Here is a 26,157-nt window from a genome sequence, read left to right as displayed (position 1 = left end):
GAAACACTGCATGTCATTATGTATGATGTCCATTTCCTCCTGTCTTTTCCTCTGTCAATTGCCTTCTTCCTTATCTATCCATCTACTCCTCTCTCTTTCTGTCCATGTTCTTCTCCCCATCTCAATGTCCACCTTTCCCTAGCACTTTTTCATTCATCTCCTTCTTTCCCTCTTTCTATCTAATCATCCCTATCAGCCCATGTACATATCCTTCTCCTCCTCTCTCTCTCTCTCCAGCTCCGCCATCACTCTATTCTGCTACTCATCCTCCTCTCTTTCAGTATATCGTCTTTTAAAAGTTTATTTGCCACTACAATAGTGAAGCCATTGGTTTCAACTAACTATGCCATCAGTTTCAAATGTAAAAACGTCAGTTGTAGGACATATGATGGGAATTATGACCATACTGTTGATAAATATTTTACATTAGAAAATGCTGGCGTATTTTGTTGAAACTCTTATTGTAACCTACTCTTTTTAAAGAAGAAAATTTATATACTGTGACTATGGCTTTACTACTGTAGTGTCAGACAAACTTTTAAATTATATTTTAGTCACACTCATTAAGACAGTCATGTCAGAATACAGAATCCAACACTTTTTGTCCTCATATCTGTGTCCATATCCTCCTGCCCCTTCTCCTCCTTACGCATCTCTTTCTTCTCAACTCTCTCTCTACCCTTCACTCCTGGTACTTACTTCTTCCTATCCTTCTCTAACTGCCCCTTCCATCATCCAGCTCCTGCTCCACCGCTTTCAGTCCCTCTCCAGATTTCCCTCTATTCCGACCTATCCCCCACCATCCTCTCTCTCTCTTGCCATCCTCTCCTGCCTCCTTTTCCTCTACCTACACTCCTGGAAATTGAAATAAGAACACCGTGAATTCATTGTCCCAGGAAGGGGAAACTTTATTGACACATTCCTGGGGTCAGATACATCACATGATCACACTGACAGAACCACAGGCACATAGACACAGGCAACAGAGCATGCACAATGTCAGCACTAGTACAGTGTATATCCACCTTTCGCAGCAATGCAGGCTGCTATTCTCCCATGGAGACGATCGTAGAGATGCTGGATGTAATCCTGTGGAACGGCTTGCCATGCCATTTCCACCTGGCGCCTCAGTTGGACCAGCGTTCGTGCTGGACGTGCAGACCACGTGAGACGACGCTTCATCCAGTCCCAAAATGCTCAGTGGGGGACAGATCCGGAGATCTTGCTGGCCAGGGTAGTTGACTTACACCTTCTAGAGCACGTTGGGTTGCACGGGATACATGCGGACGTGCATTGTCCTGTTGGAACTGCAAGTTTCCTTGCCGGTCTAGGAATGGTAGAACGATGGGTTCGATGACGGTTTGGATGTACCGTGCACTATTCAGAGGCCCCTCGACGATCACCAGAGGTGTAGAGGTGTACGGCCAGTGTAGGAGATCGCTCCCCACACCATGATGCCGGGTGTTGGCCCTGTGTGCCTCGGTCGTATGCAGTCCTGATTGTGGCGCTCACCTGCATGGCGCCAAACACGCATACGACCATCATTGGCACCAAGGCAGAAGCGACTCTCATCGCTGAAGACGACACGTCTCCATTCGTCCCTCCATTCATGCCTGTCGCGACACTACTGGAGGCGGGCTGCACGATGTTGGGGCGTGAGCGGAAGACGGCCTAACGGTGTGCGGGACCGTAGCCCAGCTTCATGGAGACGGTTGCGAATGGTCCTCGCCGATACCCCAGGAGCAACAGTGTCCCTAATTTGCTGGGAAGTGGCGGTGCGGTCCCCTACGGCACTGCGTAGGATCCTACGGTCTTGGCGTGCATCCGTGCCTCGCTGCGGTCCGGTCCCAGGTCGACGGGCACGTGCACCTTCCGCCGACCACTGGCGACAACATCGATGTACTGTGGAGACCTCACGCCCCACGTGTTGAGCAATTCGGCGGTACGTCCACCCGGCCTCCCGCATGCCCACTATACGCCCTCGCTCAAAGTCCGTCAACTGCACATACGGTTCACGTCCACGCTGTCGCTGCATGCTACCAGTGTTAAAGACTGCGATGGAGCTCCGTATGCCACGGCAAACTGGCTGACACTGACGGCGGCGGTGCACAAATTCTGCGCAGCTAGCGCCATTCGACGGCCAACACCGCGGTTCCTGGTGTGTCCGCTGTGCCGTGCGTGTGATCATTGCTTGTACAGCCCTCTCGCAGTGTTCGGAGCAAGTATGGTGGGTCTGACACACCGGTGTCAATGTGTTCTTTTTTCCATTTCCAGGAGTGTATATCACCTTCTGTCCTGTCTCACTGTACCTATCCTTTTACATCCCTCTCTGATGAGCAGTACGACAAGGGTTACCAATACTATCACCATGCAAAACCTCTGTTGTGTGCGGCAGCCTAGAGGCTGGGGACCAAGAAAAACTTCTCTGCTCCTTTAACATGAAGGAGGTTGTAGCTCCAACGGGTACTGACACCAATGAAGTGTGCTGTTTGTGTGCCAGATGAAATCGAACCAGGGGCTTAGGAGGAGATTCTATATATACACACATACTGCTTTAAATAGCTATATGTAGGCCAGGAACAAAGAAAATAGGTAGAGTGTGGAAAACAATGGAAAATGGGTGCGGCCAAAAGAAAAGGAAAAGAAGGAATGGCTATCAGAAGGATGGAGTCTTCATATAAAAATGTCAAAACAACCCTTGGTGTAATGAAAATCAAAGTAACTATCACTAAGTGTGCAAGAGGATTTCTACTGTTGAAGGTAGATGATACTGTCACAGACTTTTCGAAGAATCTCATCCTGAAGACAGGAAGGGCAGATAAGTGTAAAACAATAGCACAATCAATTTAACAGCTAATGCATTCAAGATTCTTACAAAAATAATATACAGAAGACTGGAAAAGAAATTTGAGGACCTGCTACGAGGCAATTAGCTCAGATGTCAGAAAAGTAAAGGCACCAGAGTGGTAGCTCCGACGTTGTGACTGATAATGGAAGCAAGATTTAAGAAGAATCAAGACATGTTCATACGATCTGTCGACCTAGAAAAAGCTTTCGATATTTCAGGGGCAAGTTGTCAACAATTCACAGAAAATAGGTTGAACATGTAGTGAAAGATCTGTTATATGTACAACACCCAGGAAGGAACAGTAAGAATGGAAGAGCAAATACAAAGCGCTCTGATTAAATTGTATGTAAGGTTGGGATGTTGTGTTCCTCTAAACTGTTCAATCTACATAGCTAATGTTTAATAACAGAGATAAAAGAAAAGTTTAGGATTGAGATTATACTTAAGGCCGCAAAGCCATCAATGATAAGATTAGCTGATGACCATCTTTCCTCAGTTATAGCAAGGACAATTACAGTAATAGGGAAATGGAATGAAGAATCTATTGAATGCGGAATATGGACTGAGAGTAAAGTGGAGAAAGAGAAAGGTAAAGAAGAGTGTCAAAAAAGTGATTAATGAGCAAACATGCTATCACATTTGGGGAGCATAAAGCGCCTTCTGACAAAGGAATTCTGGTGGTTGGAAGCAAATTACACTCAACAGAAGAATCAAGGAGTATATAAAAAGCAGCGAAGAATTCCTGTCCAAAGGAAGCCTTCTAGTGTAGAACATAGATCTGCTTGCTGAGGGAATTTATGAGAATGTGTATTTGGTGCACAGCAATCATGAACAGTGGGAACACTGAGAAGGAATAGAACTGAAGCATTTCAGATGTGGTACAATAGAAGGGTACTGATGACTAACCAGACTGACAATAAAAAAGGTCCTCTGCCCATTTGGTGAGGAGACAAATAAGTGGGAAACATTGACAAGAAGAGGAACTAGATGATAAGACACGTTTTAAGGCTTCTACCAATAGCGTCCACGCTACTAATGGAACAAAAAGGAGCTGTAGACGACAAAAATTGTAGGAAAAGGAGATTGGAGTATATCAGAAAAATAGTTGGTGATATTGATTGCAAATATACTTGTATGGGCTATTCATAAGAGAGGAATCCTTGGCGGGCTACATCAGATCAGCTGATGACCAAAAAAAGAAAGCAGAAACAGCAGGATACTACTCATATCAGTAGTACTTTGTATACTTTGCCTAAAAATGAAAGCTTCAGGACGAGTCGCAGCCACCAAATGTGAAATCCACGTTTCCTACTGACATCTTCTCTTATACATTTGTGTATCTCAGGCGGTACAGGTTTCTGAATGTATATTCTGACATCATGTACATTGATCACCATTCTATGCATGAACAGTGGATGATAAGTGATTTGTGTTTTACTTTACTGCTTATGCCAGTTATATGTCCAAATGTAAAATGCGCTTTTGAGTGAGAACATGTTCGAAATTAGCTGGTAGTGCTTAATAAAGTACAGTTTAGTAAGTGTGGGGGAAATTATGTTCAACCAGAAGAAATGGATCTCATGGTGTAAATGGTATTAAAAATAAATATAAGAATAGGAAAATAGATATACTGATAAAAGGTTGTTATATGTAAATTTACTGTATTTCGAGTACTGCAGTGGTGGCTGTATACATTGAATAATGTTGAAACATAATAAGTATGTTAATAGACTGGTATGGTCACGGAATATACTGAAAAAAACATCAGATCCACTTTCTCCACCAGGTGACAATATAGTGCTGTGAGCGGCCAGAATGTGAAATATCTCCCATTTTGAAGTCTGTATGCTGTTTGTCCATTGTCAACGCATGTTAATCTCTTTTGTGGAGTGTCGTTGGTGAACAGGTTAAGAAGGTTGAAGTTGTCCGTACGAAACGCAATAGCTATTGAGCACCAAGGCTGTGCGTTGCTGGTAAACTTGTTCTCCAAGGACGGCAGCAATAGCAGCGTTGCATTGGTGGAATATCGCCGACAGAAACAGCTGTGAAGAGACCCCACGTCAATAAATGGACTAAAGGATATGATCAAGAAATTGGAAGAAACAGGTGAATTAGGTGGTGCAGCGGGGAGAGGAACGTGGTCCATTCCCATGGCAATTGTTGATGAAGTTGCTGCAGCTACAGCCATCTTTGCAGCACATGCCTCAAATTCTGCAGAAAGTGCTCAAGCTGTGTCCAGAAAATTTTCTCTCCCCTGGTTCCAGGTTACAGTATTTTGTGACTCCTTTTATACTGGTATCCCTACAAGATTCAGAATGTGCATCAAATGAAGTGCCGAGGTATGCTACATCATCGTAATTTTGCCCTTCGTTTTCTTGGGGCACATGGAAAAGTATTTATGCCCAGGTAATATTCTTGATGTACTAAGTGCATTTTACTCTGTTTGACGCACTGAAAGCATGGAAGTGTCCCATCCACTGCACGCAGATTATATGGGTGTGTGGTGTTTCTCCACAAGCTTCTTCATTCGCTGTCCATTTTCCTTCGAGGAGATGGAACCTTGCAGGCCCGTTAGGTGTATAGAGACATCTACATGTTGTAAGGTCCTTCTTGTACAATATGTGATACCAGCTTTCGAAGAATGCAACTGAGTCCACACAGGTATTATCGTACAATATGGGGCGATACCACTTGTCACTTTCCTGGTGGTACCTTTACCTCAAGAAACCTTCAGTAACGACTGAATCATCTCTATTCAAGATGTCTGGCTTTCTAGGTCCCCCAACCTAAACCCATGTGACTTCTGATTGTGGCGATATCTTAAAAAATGTATATCAGGATGTATCTGGACTGTTTCTGATTTCAAGGACAACATACGATGGTGCATCACTATGATTACATTGGATACGCTGTGACCAACCATGCTATCTTACAGATGCAATATTTTGTTCGTTTGAGACAACGTACTGAACACATATTGTAACTTCATACGCTGACAAACGTGCTGGAACCACAGTTATCATTTGAATGTTCCTCCTTTTTCCCGTTACCACACCAAATTCTGACTGCTTACAACGCCATATCTTCAGCTGGTGAGAGAGAGTGGAACTATAATTTTTCAGCTTACTCCATGAGCGCACTAATGTATCTGAACATACCTACGATGTTCCAGAGTCCTGCAGTGTAAACAGCCTGCATTGTTTCATTATAGCCAGCTGGTAGTTACATAAAAAGACAGAAAACTTCATACGACACCAACTTATTTTTTGAGTTTCAGCTAGAAATGGCTTTATCCGAGAACATTTCAGCTTCCCCTGTCCCCTCGCCCAGTCTTCTTCTGTTCCTGAACTTATTGTGGAGACAAGAAGCGGCAGCGGGCCCAGTGAGCGACTTGCCTGTTCGCCCCAGATAAACAGCAGAACTGCGATTCTCATCCTTTCGGAGGGTCCCGTCTCATTTGGCGTACCGCTGACGCTGCAGGCTGGCCGTCAGAGCGGGATTACGCAGTCCAGCTTAGCTCGACTACTCCAGACAATAAGCGGCCGCTGCCACCGCCTCATCCCCCGAATCCTGCCCAGCCCGCCAGCCAGCAGTTACACAATGAGTCGCCGTCGAGGATCTACACCCATTAGGGGAGCAATTACTGTGAGAATGCCGGATAACGGCCAGTCTCCGCCCCTTCCGGAGACAAACAGCCGGGCTTCCTTCTCGCGACTTTCGTATCACGTCACGTAGTGCTTTCTGGTACAGAGAGGATGCAGCGTTCCATATAAGGAGGTATTTGCATGTAGTGGTGAAATCGGAAGGGAGATGAGTTTGCACGATGGAGTGCTGCCATGATTACCGCTAAATCGTAATTTATTTACAGGAATTCCGATACTTACCAACCTGACGATGCGTCCACTAGTATGTGTTTTGTTCTTTCGTTCGACATCTTTTCCCAGAGTCCTCTGACTTTCATTTGTTCATAACACGTACAGCTTTTTTTATTAGAGCATAAGCAGGAGGGGCATTCATCCAGTAGTGCAACACTTTTATCTTTTTAACCACTTTGGTATTTTTAATTTTTTTATGCCAAAAAAAGAAAAAAAACGTTGCTTGTTGTGGGACATAGTGGGAGACACCTCCTACAGTCACTACAGTTTCATCAAGCTCCCATGGTTGGTGCTGGTATACGAAGACTTCAAAATTGCGTGTCTTACGAATGTGCGTTCCAAGCAGAGTTGTCATTGAGTTTCTTTTGGCGGAAAACCAGAGAACTGCAGATATTCGTAGGCGCTTGCAGTGAAACCTCCCCTTAAAAAAAAGGATTACTGTGCCGATAAACCTCTTACGTCATTTGATTTTCAAACAGCTGAGCACAACTGAACGTACTCAGACATTTCTCTCTTTACTTATTCTGATCAACACTAAACTACCCCACAATATTTTTAGCGCAACACAATCTGACTTTCAATAATCCCTACAAAACAATGGCCCTGACTAACAATAACCTATACCTTTCAAGAATCACTTACCTCACAAAAATCTTCGTTACTCGAACTATTGCAATACAGCTAGCGCCAATACTGCCAGCTAAATAAAAGATTCTAACTACTGAAGGCCCTAACTACTGATAGGCAAAGTTAGCAAATGAAAGTTTTGATAGGGAACAATGTATTTACCTTAACAATATTCAAAAGTCATAATACATATATATCAGCTTATGATATCCAGTATTACAAATTTACTCTTTCTGATGGACACACGTCCAGATCATCCGCTCTTAAAAGTCTGCCATCTCTCTCCTCACATCCACCACTGCTGGCGGCTCACCTGCAACTGCTCATCGCTACACTCTGTTCACATCCAACTGCACAACACTACGATAGAAAATATTCCAACAATCGAAACCAGCCACAGACTTCACACAGCACAGTCAGTGATTTTCATGCAGAGCGCTAAGTGGCGTTACCAACATGAAAACCTAAACAGCTTACTTACAGCAGTATGTAACAGCTCGCTGCGCAACTGGACGTCTTTGTTGATAGTGCTAACAAACTCGTCCACTTGTTGGGGTACTCGAAGGTGTGTTTGCTCGGTTCCTTGCCGCCTAACAGAAGACCATAAAGATCAACGAAGGACGATTTGTGCTGAATTGTTTGTGCATTACATGGCTGGTGGTAACAATTTTTGTCGAACATCGTCACAGGCGAAGAAATGCAGGTTCGTCGTTTCGAGTGGGAAGCAAAACGGCAGTCTATGGAGGGGGGTAACACCATCACTCTGTAATGTCTCTTGCAGCGGTCTGTCCGCGTTATTTTCAAAAATATTATAAATTATATAACTCAGTACATATCTCGAAGTATCTCTTCTTATCTTTCCGATTCATAAACTTGAATATACGATGATTATCAATGCAAAGTAGTTTCAAGTCCTATTTTCCAGCCCTATTATTCCTCGGAGCGTGCATTTACTCCATTGAATAGCTTCTCTGCTATCTATGTTTTCTCTTATGAAAAGAAGGATTCAGATCTTGCCGATTACCCGTGAAGTATATCTACACTCCTGGAAATGGAAAAAAGAACACATTGACACCGGTGTGTCAGACCCACCATACTTGCTCCGGACACTGCGAGAGGGCTGTACAAGCAATGATCACACGCACGGCACAGCAGACACGTCGTGCTTCGGTAGCTCAGTTGGTAGAGCACTTGCCCGCGAAAGGCAAAGGTTCCGAGTTCGAGTCTCGGTCGGGCACACAGTTTTAATCTGCCAGAAAGTTTCATATCAACGCACACTCCGCTGCAGAGTGAAAATCTCATTCTGGAAACATCCCCCAGGACGTGGCTAAGCCACGTCTCAGCAGTATCCTTTCTTTCAGGAGTGCTAGTTCTGCAAGGTTCGTAGAAGAGCTTCTGTAAAGTTTGGAAGGTAGGAGACGGATACTGGCAGAAGTAAAGCTGTGAGTACCGGGCATGAGTCGTGCTTCAGTAGCTCAGTTGGTAGAGCACTAGCCTGCGAAAGGCGAAGGTTCCGAGTTCGAGTCTCGGTCGGGCACACAGTTTTAATCTGCCAGGAAGTTTCAAAAGTAAGTGAGTTCACGTATTGTTTAACTAATTTTTATTGACAGTGACTGCTTACTACGCTGTGTTGCACGGGATCACTGGGGAACGTCTGATTTACACTGGACGAACCTGCCGTTTTGTATGCTCAAGATATCGAGTTTATTTCTTTGAATAAATGGGCTAACACGGTCTTACCAGCAGATCTCCGGTCTTCCCCATGTGATCACCGAAAGTTAATAATTATTAAAAATGTTTTCAGGAGATCGACTAACAATTTTCGTCGCACCGAGACTTCAAAATTGCTTCATTGCCTTATGGAGTTTAAGTTAAGCTCAATTTAAGCAGGATAGAACAGTATTGAACTGTGTGAATGTGAATGAAAATTCTCTTAATGTACGCATGTTTTTTACTATCCTGATCAGTGAAGCTAAACCAGGCCGGTGTGAGAGGTTTTTAAATTTCAGATCCCACAAAAATATTAAAACTCGTCCGAGGAATAAATCCAAAGCTGCAGCCTCAGCCAGTAAAGTTATGGCGACGGTTTTCTGAAACTCAGAAGGCGTTATTCTGTTTCAAGTCCTCTCTCGCGCTGCAACAATAAACTCTGTAGTTTATTATGCTACCCTCAGGAAATTAAAAAAAAGAAAACTACTTCAACGTGTTCGTCGCCACAAAGGTGCAAACGAATCTCCCCTTCTCCATGACAACTGAAGTTCTGAAGTTCGTGCAGCCGAGAGAATCTCACAAATAAAACTTCAGTAAACTGTTCTTACTCAACCACCTGGCACCTTGTTGTCGCACCTTCTTACCTCCAACTGTTTGGCCCAAGATGGATGCACTCCGCGGGAAGTAGCACGTGGATAATTGGGAGTTTACTGATGCTGTAAGACGCTGGTTCCGACGTCGAGCGGTAGGATGGTACCAATGCGGGCATACAGGCTCTCCCAGGAAGGTGATGTAAGTCCGTCACATTGAACGTATTTCATGTTTAAAAATAAGATTTGGGACCAAAAGTATAGGGAATAATATGGTGTAATGCAATGCTGAATAAAACTAACCTGCTTTCATAAGAAAGTATTGAACGCTCCTCGTACAACATCCAGACTGTTCTGTATTTTGTTTCACATATTCTAATCAGTGCTCCTGATTGAAAATCGTCCTTCCGTTCAGTAAGAAGCGTTATATACGAACGCAGGTAATCTACAGACATTTTGGCGTGCGCGTCTCCTTCCAGCCATCACCTGGTATTTCTGTCATTAATGTCACACATCTGACAGAGTGCGTACACTATTTATATTCACATTACTCCCACTACATGTCGTAATATACTAAAATAACCAGTCTTGATTCCCTTAGCATTATTTGTCTTTCGTATTACGAAATGGCATTAGGCTTAAAAGACTGTACTGAGATTCCGGTCATTAGCAGAAACCTACACGTTTAGACTATTTATTAAATTTCCTTATGTTTTTTTTCTTTAATCTCGAGACTGGTTAAATGAATCCCTCGATGCTAGTCTATCCTCCCCCCCTCTCTTAATTTCTGCATAACTACAATGAACCATTAACCACACGCTTTAGAACTTGCACAATGTTTTGAAGCCCTTCTTCTCTATCTACAGTTTTTCCCTTCCTGGTGTCCATATCAGTATCCATTTCCTAATTAACTACTTCACGATCAATCAGGGCTAGTCCTATCAACCTTTGTGTCACTTTGTTCACTAAATTCCTTCTCTCACTCATTCTGTTCTGTAAATATTCATTAGTTAGGGTAAAACTACCTACTTAATTTCCAGCTTTCATCAGTTCGCTACTTCTCTTCCCACTTCACTTCCATGTCAGGCAACGGTCCAGACAAAACAATGTTCTAGCGACTGGAGGTGTGCCACTTTCATTGTACATACAAATAACTGATCTTCTTTTTCTGAACGATAAAACTGTTTTGAATATCAACCGTAGACTCTAAAATCCATACATTTTGCAAAAATGTATGTATTTATGTACGCCTCTGTGTGTGTGTGTGTGTGTGTGTGTGTGTGTGTGTGTGTGTGTTCCAAATCTCGTAAATCACTGGACTCATTTCAAACAAACTTCATACACATATACCTTACTGTCAGGCAACGATTACTGTGGAACTGAGAGCCCCCTACCTATCACAGATTCAGAAGATGTTGTTGTTGTTATCTGCAGTCCTGAGACTGGTTTGATGCAGCTCTCCATGCTACTCTAGCCTGGGCAAGCTGCTTCATCTCCCAGTACCTACTGCAACCTACATCATTCTGAATCTGCTTAGTGTACTCATCTACCGGTCTCCCTCTACGATTTTTACCCTCCACGCTGCCCTCCAATGCTAAATTTGTGATCCCTTGATGCCTCAAAACATGTCCTACCAACCGATCCCTTCTTCTAGTCAAGTTGTGCCACAAACTTTTCTTCTCCCCAATCCTATTCAATACCTCCTCATTAGTTACGTGATCTATCCACCTTATCTTCAGTATTCTTCTGTAGCACCATATTTCGAAAGCTTCTATTCTCTTCTTGTCCAAACTAGTTATCGTCCATGCTTCACTTCCATACATGGCTACACTCCAAACAAATACTTTCAGAAACGACTTCCTGATACATAAATCTATATTCGATGTTAACAAATTTCTCTTCTTGAGAAACGCTTTCCTTGCCATTGCCAGTCTAGATTTTATGTCCTCTCTACTTCGACCATCATCAATTATTTTGCTCCCCAAATAGCAAAACTCCTTTACTGCTTTAAGTGTCTCATTTCCTAATCTAATTCCCTCAGGATTACCCGATTTAATTTGACTACATTCCATTATCCTCGTTTTGCTTTTGTTGATGTTCATCTTATATCCTCCTTTCAAGACACTGTCCATTCCATTCAACTGCTCTTCCAAGTCCTTTGTAGTCTCTGACAGAATTACAATGTCATCGGCGAACCTCAAAGTTTTTACTTCGTCTCCATGAATTTTAATACCTACTCCAAATTTTTCTTTTGTTTCCTTCACTGCTTGCTCAATATACAAATTGAATAACATCTGGGAGAGGCTACAACCCTGTCTCACTCCTTTCCCAACCACTGCTTCTCTTTCATGCCCCTCGACTCTTATGACTGCCATCTGGTTTCTGTACAAATTGTAAGTAACCTTTCGCTCCCTGTATTTTACCCCTGCCACCTTTGGATTTTGAAAAAGAGTACTCCAGTCAACATTGTCAAAAGCTTTCTCTAAGTATACAAATGCTAGAAACGTAGGTTTGCCTTTTCTTAATCTTTCTTCTAAGATAAGTCGTAAGGTCAGTATTGCCTCACGTGTTCCAACATTTCGACGGAATCCAAACTGATCGTCCCCGAGGTCCGCATCTACCAGTTTTTCCATTCGTCTGTAAAGAATTCGCGTTAGTATTTTGCAGCTGTGACTTATTAAACTGATAGTTCGGTAATTTTCAGATCTGTCAGCACCTGCTTTCTTTGGGATTGGAATTATTATATTCTTCTTGAAGTCTGAGGGTATTTCGCCTGTCTCATACATCTTGCTCAGTATCTGGTAGAGTTTTGTCATGACTGGCTCTCCCAAGGCCGTCAGTAGTTCTAATGGAATGTTGTCTACTCCGGGGGCCTTGTTTCGACTTAGGTCTTTCAGTGCTCTGTCAAACTCTTCACGCAGTATAGTATCTCCCATTTCGTCTTAATCTACATCCTCTTCCATTTCCATAATATTGTCCTCAAGTGCATCGCCCTTGTATAAACCTTCTATATACTCCTTCCACCTTTCTGCCTTCCCTTCTTTGCTTAGAACTGGGTTGCCATCTGAGCTCTTGATATTCATACACGTGGTTCTCTTCTCTCCAAAGGTCTCTTTAATTTTCCTGTAGGCAGTATCTATCTTACCCCTAGTGAGATAAGCTTCTACATCCTTACATTTGTCCTCTAGCCATCCCTGTTTAGCCATTTTGCACTTCCTGTCGATCTCATTTTTGAGACGTTTGTATTCCTTTTTGCCTGCTTCATTTACTGAATTTTTATATTTTCTCCTTTCATCAATTAATTTCAATATTTCTTCTGTTACCCAAGGAGTTCTAGCAGCCCTCGTCTTTTTACCTACTTTATCCTCTGCTGCCTTCACTACTTCATCCCTCAGAGCTACCCATTCTTCTTCTACTGTATTTCTTTCCCCTATTCCTGCCAATTGTTCCCTTATGCTCTCCCTGAAACTCTGTACAACCTCTGGTTATTTCAGTTTATCCAGGTCCAGGTCCAGGTCCAGGTCCAGGTCCAGGTCCCAAATTTTTGCAGTTTCTTCAGTTTGAAACTACAGGTCATAACCAATAGATTGTGGTCAGAGTCCACATCTGCCCCTGGAAATGTCTTACAACTTAAAACCTGGTTCCTAAATCTCTGTCTTACCATTATATAATCTATCTGATACCTTTTAGTATCTCCAGGGTTCTTCCATGTATACAACCTTCTTTCATGATTCTTACACCAAGTGTTAGGTATGATTAAGTTGTGCTCTGTGCAAAATTCTACTAGGCGGCCTCCTCTTTTATTTCTTAGCCCCAATCCATATTCACCTACTATGTTTCCTTCTCTCCCTTTTCCTACACTCGAATTCCAGTCACCTATTACTATTAAATTTTCGTCTCCCTTCACTATCTGAATAATTTCTTTTATTTCATCGTACATTTCTTCAATTTCTTCGTCATCTGCAGAGCTATTTGGCATATAAACTTGTACTACTGTAGTAAGTGTGGGCTTCGTATCTATCTTGGCCACAATATTGCGTTCACTATGCTGTTTGTAGTAGCGTACCCGCATTCCTATTTTCCTATTCATTATTAAACCTACTCCTGCATTACCCCTATTTGATTTTGTTTTTATAGCCCTGTAGTCACCTGACCAGAAGTCTTGTTCCTCCTGCCACCGAACTTCACTAATTCCTTCTATATCTAACTTTAACCTATCCATTTCCCTTTTTAAATTTTCTAACCTACCTGCCCAATTAAGGGATCTGACATTCCACGCTCCGATCCGTAGAACGCCAGTTTTCTTTCTTCTGATAACGACATCCTCTTGAGTAGTCCCCGCCCGGAGATCCGAATGGGGGACTATTTTACCTCCGGAATATTTTACGCAAGAGGACGCCATCATCATTTAATCATACAGTAAAGCTCCATGTCCTCGGGAAAAATTACGGCTGTAGTTTCCCCTTGCTTTCAGCCGTTCGCAGTACCAGCACAGCAAGGCCGTTTTGGTTAATGTTGGAAGGCCAGATCAGTCAATTATCCAGACTGTTGCCCCTGCAACTACTGAAAAGGCTGCTGCCCCTCTTCAGGAACCACACGTTTGTCTGGCCTCTCAACAGATACCCCTCCGTTGTGGTTGCACCTACGGTGTGATGAGTGAAAAACTGTCACATCAAGCATAATATTTAAATTTATTACTCTTTATTAATATTTAAATTTTAATATTAATATTTCAATTTATTACCCTTGTGCTGCTACGTCCATTCGCGATAAATTTCGCAAAAGGTATTTACACATAAGCCGCTAATTTCACCTACCTAATTATATCGTGTTACCATATATACATCCGGAGATATGACATCATGAACATTGAGATGTGCGAAAAAGTGCTGCATTATGCACGACTTTAACGATATTTATTCCTTCTAGGAGACTCCCATAGCCGAGTCAACTTAAGGAAACCTATGACACCTGGCGGCGTAATTAACAACTTTCAATCGCGAAGCGCAAACTTCTGTCAGGCAAAACAATACTCGCTTATGGAGAAATGAAGCGGCGTTTTCGTAGAGACGTTTATAAAATCGCGTTGTAGACACGCGAAGCAGGTGTGCTAAGGGCCCAGAAAGTTTCCGGAATCATCTCGCAGTGTGTCTACTGCATAGTTTCAAATGTGCTTTCACTAAAACATGGAAATGAAATTTTTTCAGGTATTGCATTACAAAAACAGTGCGTTTTCCATTTCTAATAGAAAACTAGACAAATGAACACCTAGGAAATGCCGAGTTTGTCCGCTATTACGTTATACAAGGTGACCTTCACTGCATTGTACACTGACGGAGAAATCTTGCAGCACTAAAAGTAATTGATGTGGAGTAATGAAATTTTTGGAGTACATTTATCTTGGTAACATATTTCTCTGATTAACATTGCAAGATTACACCATAATGTAAGCGTGAGATGAGCCACTGGAAATGTGAAATTCTGGTACACTACTAACCACTGTAACGCCAACAATGTTTACTGTAAGCTTGCAAGTGTGCATACATTGCGTTTTACAGGTGGCTGATGTCAGTTTGTGCTGCGGATTTCCGTGCCTGTTACACTTGGTCGGTCAATGCAGGGACGATTAATGCTGTTTGTGGATGAGTCTGGAATTTTCGTCTGACGATGGCCCGTAAGTGCACGACTGGGGACAGGTTTGGTTATTGAGCAGGTTGAGGCAACACGTCGACACTGTGTAGAATGTGATGCGTTACAACAGTGGTTATCCTGTTTAAAACATCCCCTGGAATGTGTTTGAGCATTGTCCAGTTGGAAAGAACCCCCCAGAAAGCTGCTCATAACTGGCAATGTAACATATTGACTCGCCACACTGACATACAAATTTGCAGTCATGGGTACTTGGAATAACCACGAGAGCGCTCCTGCAGTTATATCAGATCGCATCCCAGACTGTAGCCCCAAGTGTAGGTGGAGTGTGTCTAGCGTGCAGACAGGTTGGCTGGCGGTTCTCAATATGGTGCATGATCACCACAGATGGCAATTCATGCCCTTAAACGTGTTCCATTGCTAGCCACACATTTGGTAAGGATTACTTGTGGAAGGGCGTTCTATTCCTCCACATGCACAGTGGAATACCGCATTGTGGTAGTTGGTGCGTATAGAGGCGCTGCAGTAAGTCTCATAAACGCACCCCGCATGTGCTCGAAGGAATTTAAATACAGGGAACGGACAGGCTAGTCCATTCGTCGTATATGCAACATTATGCTTCCCCAAACCATAACACCAGCAAAATGATCATTTTCGACAATGTTCCTGTGGTACATTAGATAGCTTCGTATGACAAGAGTTCGGAACACTAGTATCCTAACGAAGTTCCTACTGCTCTGCCCCAATTTATTGTCAGTATTTTCCTTCCTTCGTTGATTTTAAAGAGAGCTTTCTCATTTGTCAACATTTTGTTAAATTTATAGCGTGCCATTGTAATATCATTTCTCAAATATCTTCTGCTCTTTTCTGTTTTGGAACAGTGCACGATTCAGTGGCATCCGGTTCTGTGTCCTAGATACACATTCTCAGAGAGTTTGTTCTCTAATTAAGGCTTGGTTTTCACGCCAGCAGTCAAATGTAAGAAATGTTTTCTTTGTTGGAGATTACCTGCTTCTAATACGAGGGTTAGAACTTTAATAGTGGCAGCTATTTGTTTACAGATCGTACCAAATAGATACGTGTTTCAAAGTTTTATTGACCTTCAGATTAATCACCAGCATTGTGTATAGCCCGTTGCCAGCACGTGGAAGTCGCGTCAGGTGTGTCGACAGTTCGAGTGGCGTGGTCTATTGCCCGACGAATTTGTAGCAGAAGTGTTTCCTTCAGTTTAGAAATCGAGCTCACGAGGGCTTAAATCAGGGGAGTTCAGTAGGTGGTATAGCACTTAGCACCCCCATCAGTCAAACAAATCAGTAATAGCTTATACTGTACATGCTTGAGCATTGTCCTGCAAAATGATGATCAGGTCCTTCAGAAAGAGTCATCACTTGTGTCTCTAAGCTGGTTGTAGGTTGTGTTCCAAAAATGAACAGCAAAGAGACCAGCCGGGACCAGCCGCACAGTCCATGACTGCATTGCCTGAGACCGCTCGGCTATTGCTGCGCGGCAGAATATCTTCAAGCTGATTTACGTCAGTTCCGTGAGGAGACGTTCACTGTTTAACTTCTAGACAAAACGGCTAACTCCGCCTTACATCTGAATCCGAGGCATTCGTATCCTGAGCTCTCACAAACGCAAAAACGTGTTGTTTTTTTTTCCAAGAAAAGAGGAATGATTTTGGGAGTGGGGTGTCTCCTTTACTTTTTTGTGTTGTAGTCACAATGATTGTTGATAAGAACGAAACTTTTTTAAACACTTCATACTTTTGTTAGCGATGTTCTTGTAGATTCCTCTTGATTCCGTCGTTATTATTCGTTGAAGAAAAGGACACCCATAAGGTTAGATTCATGCGTTTAGCAGAAATAAAGATTCTTTGCGGAACGCGCAGCGTCAATCTAAACATAACTTCGAGAACAAATTGTTATCAAAAAAATACTTCACTCCATCCGAATAGGCCTCGGAAGGCCCAACGGTGCCGAATGACAGTCGTCTCACCTCCAGTCAATTTGCGTCGTCCGATGTGGATACGGAAAGTCGTGTGCTCGGCAAACCGCTCTCCCGGCCACTGTCAATTTTTCGTGACGGCAAGCAGCTACTACTTGTTCAACTAGTTACCCAGTTGGTATGAGGAGAGGGCGGCACTCGCGGAGGTCAACAGCGCATAGCCCGGATAGTCACCCGTCGAAGTGTCAGCCGCGCCTGGAAGTTCTTAACGTCGGTGATCCGACGGGAACCGGTGTGTCCACCACAGCACGGTCGTTGACAAAAATCATTACTAACCGCTGCAAAATAAACAAAGTTACAACGTCTAAAAGTTTGGAAATTATTTCCAGTCAGATTAATCAATATAATTCGTGGGTGTCCAACTGACAAACAGAGAGGTGGCGCAGAGATTAACAAGTGGGACTCGTGCTTGGTAGGACGACGGTTCAAATCCCGGTCCGGACATCCAGATTTATGTTTTCCGTGTTTTCCCTAAATGCGCTCCAGACAAGTGGCAGGATGTCCTCGTCAGAATCCGAACTTGTGGTCCCTCCCTGATAACCTCGATGTCGACGGGACGTTAAACCTAATATTCCTTCCTTTCTTCCAATTGACAATGCATATGTATGAGAAGAAGATCATTAATCTAACATGAAATTGTTTGCACCCTCTCTTCCACTTCCGTCTTACCCAATTTACTTTCCACCGCACATATCCTCACACACACACACACACACACACACACACACACACACACACACACTCGCTAAAATACTGATTTTCGTCTGAGAGAATGGACCTTAATGTTCTTCTTCTTCTTCTTCTTCTTCTTCTTCCTCTTCTCCTCTCTATGCCTTTTCCTGTTTCTTTTCCAGGGAGGGGGATGTCCTTCCTCATGCCATCACTTGCTTTCTATGTCTGAATCTGTATGCCCTATCCGTCTGCATGTGGATGAAGTCAACGTTTAACTGTGGTAAACTTTCTAATTGTTTGCATGGCACGTATCTGAGGTGGGATGTGGGTAGCAGAGCTGTACTTACTTAACTGGATGTGGGATATGCGAACATTTGAAAACCACGTCTTGAACCGCTGCTAGCCAGCCGCCGTCGCCAGTCCAGGTATTCGATCTGTAGCGTGTTCGTCTATCCCGCAAACGACGATATATCGACCTGTGCTATCCAGATATGCACAATGAAAATCATTCTTCCAGGAATACATTAAAAATAATATGTTTCTTTGTAGGGTCATCTTCCTCAGCAGGTGTTAAAATCTGTTATTATTCGTTTTTCCGTTTTCAGCTTACTGCAGTTTAATTCATGAGAATCTTATGTCAGACGCATTCGCTTTATTTATAAAGTAATTTCGGTGATTATTCTGGAAATTGGATACATATGATTGTACATTCTTGGTTGTTTTAGATTAAAAACAGTATTTTGTTTATAAAGATGAAGTGCAAATTGCTTTCGTATTCTCCAAACCACTGCTTCACCCTTCCTTGTTAGTAGCGGTTGATGTAGAAAGACTTCGTTTCACATATACACAGTTATTGCCATTCTTATGTATTTCTTGTGCTGCATTCGGCTTGTTTACACTTCTGCTCGCTTTTGTAAAAAAAAAAAAAAAAAAATGTAGCTTCACTGTTTGGCAACGCTCATAGCCTACACGAAAACACATGAACGCAGACATAAACATTGCATACTGCGCAGAGTGAGAAACACACATAATTTCAGTTCGATTTATAAAAGCGAGGTAAGTGTACATAAACCATCTGCTGTGCAAGGAATACTGCAGAATGGTAATAACTTCCAAGTGTGTACGTGAAGGAAAGTCATTCGACATCAACCGCTGCTAACAAGGAGGGAAGAAGCAGTGGTTTGGGGAGCATGGAAAAGGCACTGTAAATAATTTACTCTCCGACTTCAAAAACAAAACGCTGTTTTTAATCTAAAACAACCAAAACTGTACAAAATCCAATTAGTATAATAACCACGGAAGATGCTCTGTACATAAGCTATAAATAAGCGGAATGCGTTTAGTACAAAATTCACTTTGAGTAAACTGTAGTAAGCCAATAATAACTGATATTAAAAATAATTTCAATATCGTATTTTCAAACCAGGCTTTTGAAAGATGTGTCTTAGTTGTAAGGCAAATACTGGAACATGTGATCTCCACCCCCCCCCCCCCCCCCAACACTCTATCCCACCCCTTCATTTATTCCCAATTGCTCTGCCCCCTACTTGTTTGTTATCTGGCTGAAAAGAACGAAGTGATGGGTCGAATATCAAGTAGAATGATCTGCATAAAATGTACCAAAAGACGCTATGATACTGAAATACTCCCCGTTTTAAACTGTACTTAAATTTATTATGTGTTAAACTCCTACAAACACTGTGCAACGTTCAACACCCCTCACATTTCGCATGTGGCCAGGAGGTGCTAGTGTCAAGAGGGCTGCGTATCCCACCAGCTGCTAGTGATCCGTGGATGAGTGCCTATATACAGAGAATTCTATCAAGTGGCCAACAAAGGGACACAGGTAGCACAAATGGAGTTGCCAGGCTAGGGGCTTTAGAGGTACCCTTTGTATTTTATTTATGTGTGCGTCAATATCGCACCCTCCCCCCTCTATCCCCATCTCCCCCTCCACCCCACACACACCTACAACAAGCCACAGAAGGGAGCAAAATCAAGGGATGATAAGGCAGTAAGATATTTTTCTACTTCGGGTCACATTTTTGAGGCGTTCCACCCAGTAGACCAGAGAAGAATTACTCTAGCTGTACTCCAAAGGGGTGAGATAATGTTGAATGGGTTACAGTTCTGTGATGTCTGGGGAATGTAAGCAATGTCAAATATTGTCCGGAAAGTCGTTTCGTTGCACACCGCACCGGTAAGTGGGTGTTTTCAACGGCGAAATGTGAGAAAAAGAACTCCCCAGATCTGGTTTCATTTACGCCCTGTATGACACATCCTGAGGCCTTCTGGTGTCGATTCTGAGCACCAGTGTGTCCGAGACGTTTTCCTCGGCCGTGCATAAGGAAAGCGTGATTTCATTGCTGAAAGTCAGGAGTGCCGACTCTCACTGCAGAGGCGACGGGATACCGAGTGAGATGTCGGTAAGGGGAACTGTGACGACCTCCCCAAGATATGACACGTCAGTGGTGGCGTTTGGCAGAAGTGCGGTGAAATTTGGTCCGAATGTAATATCATTAACTTACCTTACACACAAAATAAAGTTCTTAGCTCTGGCCTTTCTTTACGCCCGTGTTGACACCTTGCAGTTTAAAGCTACGCCTAGACCGAGTGCGACGTCGCAGGCTGCCGTGCTTTTGATCAGAGGAAGGTTACAGGCACATTCGAGCCAAATTTAAAACTTCTTTGTTGCCATGGGAGACCCTTTAATTTTGTTCCACAGTGAACTTCATCTCTTAGTTATGTTCGGCTTTTGAATCCATGTAACAGATTGAAGGGCAATTGTTAGTAAGTAAATAAAGGCGTGTGTGGTCGTGCTTGTGAGGAGCTTTGAAGTCATAAATGTCAGAGTGCATGTGTGCCACTCCCCTCGCAATCTCCAGATAGCGTGCAGAGGTGCGCCGCCCGCGAGTTCGTTCGCTGTGCCTGCGGGGCGGTCTAGAGACGCCGGCTTGCCTCGCTAACCGGATTACAATCAGGGCCGCTCAGCGAGAACTCGCGCCCATTACACTCCGGAGGGCAATTTGTAAATGGCGGGCGCAGGCGCCACAGCGCACACCGAGTGTGGTGGAGCTTCTCTCTGCCGACTCGCTTCCCTGTATACTCGGCTGCGCTTTCGCAAGTGTCTACACGCCACTGATCCTTTATGAGCCAGCGGACTGAGAGTCTAAGATATTTGTTTCCTGTTACAGGTTTACACTAACGTTTCAATACAATCAATCGTCGATAAGTTGCGTACCATGTGAAGAGGTTTCGTTTCTCTACGAAGTGTTATACGAGCTAACATCTGGAACTATTTCTTAGAAACAATGGATGAATTTACATAAGATACAATTATAATTTTCTGTGATAACGAGGGCCTATTACTTAGTTTTACAGGATAATCAAGCAGAATACATATCGCTCTCTTCCAAGGACAGTAACAAAACTCAAAAAATGCTAACTTGCAAATAATCGGCTTCAATCAATCTATAAAGCTTGATGTATCATTAGCTTCCCTTAAATTTCAAGTAAATATTTTTGGCAGTAAATTCCATTATGCTGAATACAGCAGAAATATGGACAGCAGTAATATGTACTCGCAGTTCCCTTCTCGTCGATTGTGAGGTGTTACCAGGTAATTATTAATTAATTCTTTGAACTGCATTACTTTTCTTTCATTTCTAAAATAATTTTGTGTATGTTAAGCTCTTTACGTAACACTTTTGCAGATTTTCCACCCCAGATTGCTGCATTTTAGTACGACATTCGAAATTCCATCTGAAAATACTAATACTTAAGTGAGAATAAAAAATTAAAAACGAGTTGAAATGTTTTATTAGAAAAACTGCAAAATTAAAATTATAATTTGTGAAAATTAAAACAATTTAATAAGGAACATTAGATCTAACTATCATGGAGAAGGAAACGAAGAGACGGGAGAATACATGTTTTGGAGCTGCAGTGAGAAAGGAGAAAGATTAATTGAGTTCTACAACAAATTTCAGCTAATAATTGCGAACAGACTGTTCACAAATCTCAGGAGCAGTAACTACACGTGGAAAAGACCTGGAGACAGGAAAATTACAGGTGGATAACATCGTAGAGCAACAGAGATACTGAAATCAGGTACTGCACTGTAAAGCATAGACGAGAGGAAATATATTCTCTGATCGCAATGTAGAAATGACATAGTAGAATGAAGTTTGAAGAGTTGTCTGGGAGAAACAGTGAGGAAAGAAGCAAAATATTGAAATACTCAGGAATGTTGAGATATGTGTGTTAACCATGGACCAATAAACGACGGAGAGGCTCCGTCCACGCCACAGCCGCAGGGTCGACAACTCCACGGCGACTACCGCAGTCCACTTCACCCCTTCACCGCCCCACACCGAACCCATGGTTATTGTGCGGTTCGGCCTCCGGATGATACCAGCGTCCGGCTGTATGCGTTGGGGAGGCCAAGGGTAAAGGGCGATTGAACATCATTTATGTTGCGGACTTCATCTTTCTTTTAACGGAACACGCTTAGTTAGATTTGTTAAATACGTATTGGTAAAAAAACCTCGAGATGCGCTGACTGCTAATAAACAATAATTTACAATCGTAAAACTGTACAATATTGGTTAAAAGCAAACGGGTTAAATACAATAATAAAAAAAGCAGAAGTACAGTAAAAGTGTTAAAAACTCATTCTCGAAAGAAATTTTAAGATTTACGATCCAAAACAGAAGAACAGTCCACGAATAAACACCATAGAAGAAAATTGCTAAACCGCCGGAGAGAGCAGGTGCAGTAAGCCACGCAAGAGAAATAACCAGACAAAATGTTAAATGTTGGGTGCCTAATGGTACAATAGTCAGTGAGAACATTCATGACATTTACAGATATTTAATCTCTTCTTGTTTGACTAGTCTAAGAAACAGCATTGCACAAAAGAAATAAGATTAATAGCCATTCAGTTGGCAGAGCCACACTCGCATAAACACATACACATAAATACTCTCCTAATTACCCAATTGGCGATTTAGACCATTAGCAAAAAAAAAAATTGTTCAAATGGCTCTGAGTACTAAGGGACTTAACATTTGAGGTTATCAGTCCCCTAGACTTAGAACTATTTAAACCTAACTAACCGAAGGACATCACTCACATCCATGGCCGAAGCAGGATTCGAACCTGCGACCGAAGCAGCACCATGCTTCCGGACTGAAGCACCTAGAACCGATCGGCCACAATGGATCGGCTTAGACAATTAGCACTTCAAAACTTTACATGAGCTATAAAGCAAATAATAATAATAATAATAATAATAATAATGAAAAGTATAGGCGCAGTAGCAGCGCAATGATTAAGACAAAAGTAAATACATCGACATACAACCCCGTCTTGACAAGGCGTAGTGGGCTCGTAAAGATTAAGTGATGCAGGACCAGCTGAATCGGGATGGCTGTTCGGTCGAGTAAGGACTTGGCTCTGGTTTTTGACGCAGCGCCTACTCTGTCAGCCAGGCAGATTCCAACCAAGTCCAACCAAAATAAACACAAAAGGCAGCATAATTAACAGAGAAATACAGAATTTGGTGCAGAAACTGGGACTGGCTTCTAATATACACCAAACGCCGCCACACACCACTCAAAATTACAGCAGCATGAAAAGCAAGTAAATTATTTTTCATTTAGTTAACGGAGTCAAATCAGTGAAACCTATAGGCGGCTCAAAAAAAAAAAAAAAAAAAAAAAAAAAAAAAAAAAAAAAAAAAACTATTCCTAATACAATTACCAAGCAGGAAGTTAGACCACCAATCACAGATTGTACTAAACTCCCGCCACGTGGACGAGGGGTAAACAAGTAAGCACAGAGCGTAGCACTAAACACAAAGCCTACGTGTTCGGCTGACTAACACAAAACAGAACACAGTTTTTTGAATAAAATTACAGTCCCGTATAAGATAGTAGTAACAAACGCAGAATAATGTCATCATTGAGGGAGGGTTAATAATTAAGATTAAGAGGCCGCGATGGCCGAGCGGTTATAGGCGCTTCAGTCTGGAACCGCTCGACTGCTTCGGTCGCAGGTCCGAATCCTGCCTCGACATGGATGTGTGTGATGTCTTTAAGTTAGATAGGTTTAAGTAGTTGTTCTAAGCTCTAGGGGACTGATGACCTCCGATATTCTATAGCGCTCAGAGCCATTTGAACTATTTTTTGAGACCGGGCGTGGCAAATAACAGATTGGAGCTTTAGATAAAGAAACAACTTTTCTGTCTCGTAACAGAAATGGTGTCATTAACCAGGAAACTGACATGGAACCGGACGTGAACCTCTAACAAACAGCCAGTAGACTAGCGAACACAGTCGCAGTACTGGCACATGAAATGGCAGTTAGAGCTATAGTTAATGCCCATGCTCGCAGCCCATAAATCAAATCGGAGTCTCACTAGAGGTATCAGTACAACGATACAGTAAGACAGTGTGGAGCCGACACACAACTTCAACACAGCAGCGATCCGCTGTGTGTATACAGATCCAGTTGGTCGCTGAAGCACACAACACGCTCCTTTACTCGGTACGCGCCCCACACGTTTGCAGCCGACCACAGCCGAGGTAATAATGGTTCGCAATCTGCTTCTCCGTGGTGTCGCTGCTACGCTCAGGGCCAGTGACTGTCAACTGCAGGCACACTAGTCGTCTTGCAGCCAGTTTTCAACTCGGTCGCCTTATCCAGAGCGAACCGTTTTCACATTCCCGGTTTAAGTATCACTGCCCTCGGGCCTCCGATCTCCACGTAAACCATGCGCTCCTTAGGCGAAGATGGTCTACTAGAGACTGTGGCGCGACCTAGTGACCGCACAATGGATTAACGATTTATGTGTTGCAGTCCTGTCAGAATGACGTAATGATATGGTTATTCCGCTGCAGCTGCACTTTGCTCGAGTCTGGTGTGATTAAGACCCACTTGTGTGCCTCCCAATTGCGTGCCTCCCTATTTGGTACATCTATTTTCCTTCCGGGCTACCTTCTGATAGTGGCACTACAGTCAGGCGTCTCTTTACTCGGCTCAGCACACTAAAAAGAAGTTGTGGAAATAAAGAAAGGTTGGGTGGGTTTAAATTTCAGCACGAAAGGATATCAAAGATAGGATTCACTGACGACGTTGAAGAAGATTTGCAGGATCCATTGAATTTAATGAACAGAGTAAATAATATGGACTGAGAATTAAACGAAGAAAGGGGAGAGTAACTAATGAGGAGGTATTAAATACAACTGGAGAGAAGAAAAATTTGTGGCACAAGTTGACTAGAAGAAGGGATCGGTTAGTAGGGCATATTCTGAGGCATCAAGGGATCACCAATTTATTATTGGAGAGCAACGTGGAGGGAGACCAAGAGATGAATACACTAAACAGATTCTGAAGGATGTAGGCCGCAGTAGGGACTGGGAGATGAAGAAGCTAGCACAGGGTAGAGTAGCATGGAGAGATGCATCAAACCAGTCTCTGGGCTGAAGACCACAACAACAACGAGAAAGAAAAGAAGTACGACCAGTGATAAAGTAAATATAAAAAATGTTCACCACAAAACAAAGTGAGAGAATTCGGCGAACTAGGAAGCAGAATTGGGAGGACACAAAGCAAACACAGGCAAACAAGGCATTAGTGACGAAACGTAGTCTGCTAGTATGAAACATGAGAACATGCATTTCTAGAAGAGCATTGTATTGCATTAAATCATGGACTTTAAGAACACCAGAAATGAAGAGAAATATTTGAGATGTGGTTTCATAAAAGGCTTTCAAAATTAAGTGGAGTTATGATAAGAAATCAGTTATGAAGGGAGTGTGTCGGAACCAATGACAAGGAGCCGGTCGGCATAGGGAGGTATGCCATGAGTTGAGACATCGGGGAATAACATAGTAGTGCTAGAAGGAGTTGTAAAGTGTACAAGCTTTCGGGGAAGACAGATATCGGTTTATATTCAACCAATAATTGGGACGTAGGTGCAAGTGTTGCTCTGAGATAAAGTGCTTGCGCAAGACGGGAATTCGATGACGGCTGCATCAAACCTGTCGAAAGAATGCTGACTCAAAATAAACTGAGCATTTCTGCTTCCGCTATTCCGTCTGTAGTGAACTAGTGTGACTGGTGACTATCGTCCATAGCTGGAACTAGCATCTTGGCATGAGATGATCGGTTTTGCAAG

The sequence above is a fragment of the Schistocerca gregaria genome, chromosome 3 (assembly GCF_023897955.1).
Source record: "Schistocerca gregaria isolate iqSchGreg1 chromosome 3, iqSchGreg1.2, whole genome shotgun sequence".
In the NCBI taxonomy this organism is placed as follows: Eukaryota; Metazoa; Arthropoda; class Insecta; order Orthoptera; family Acrididae; genus Schistocerca; species Schistocerca gregaria.
The sequence above is the reverse complement of the archived record's forward strand: the minus strand, read 5'-3'. Positions refer to the sequence as shown.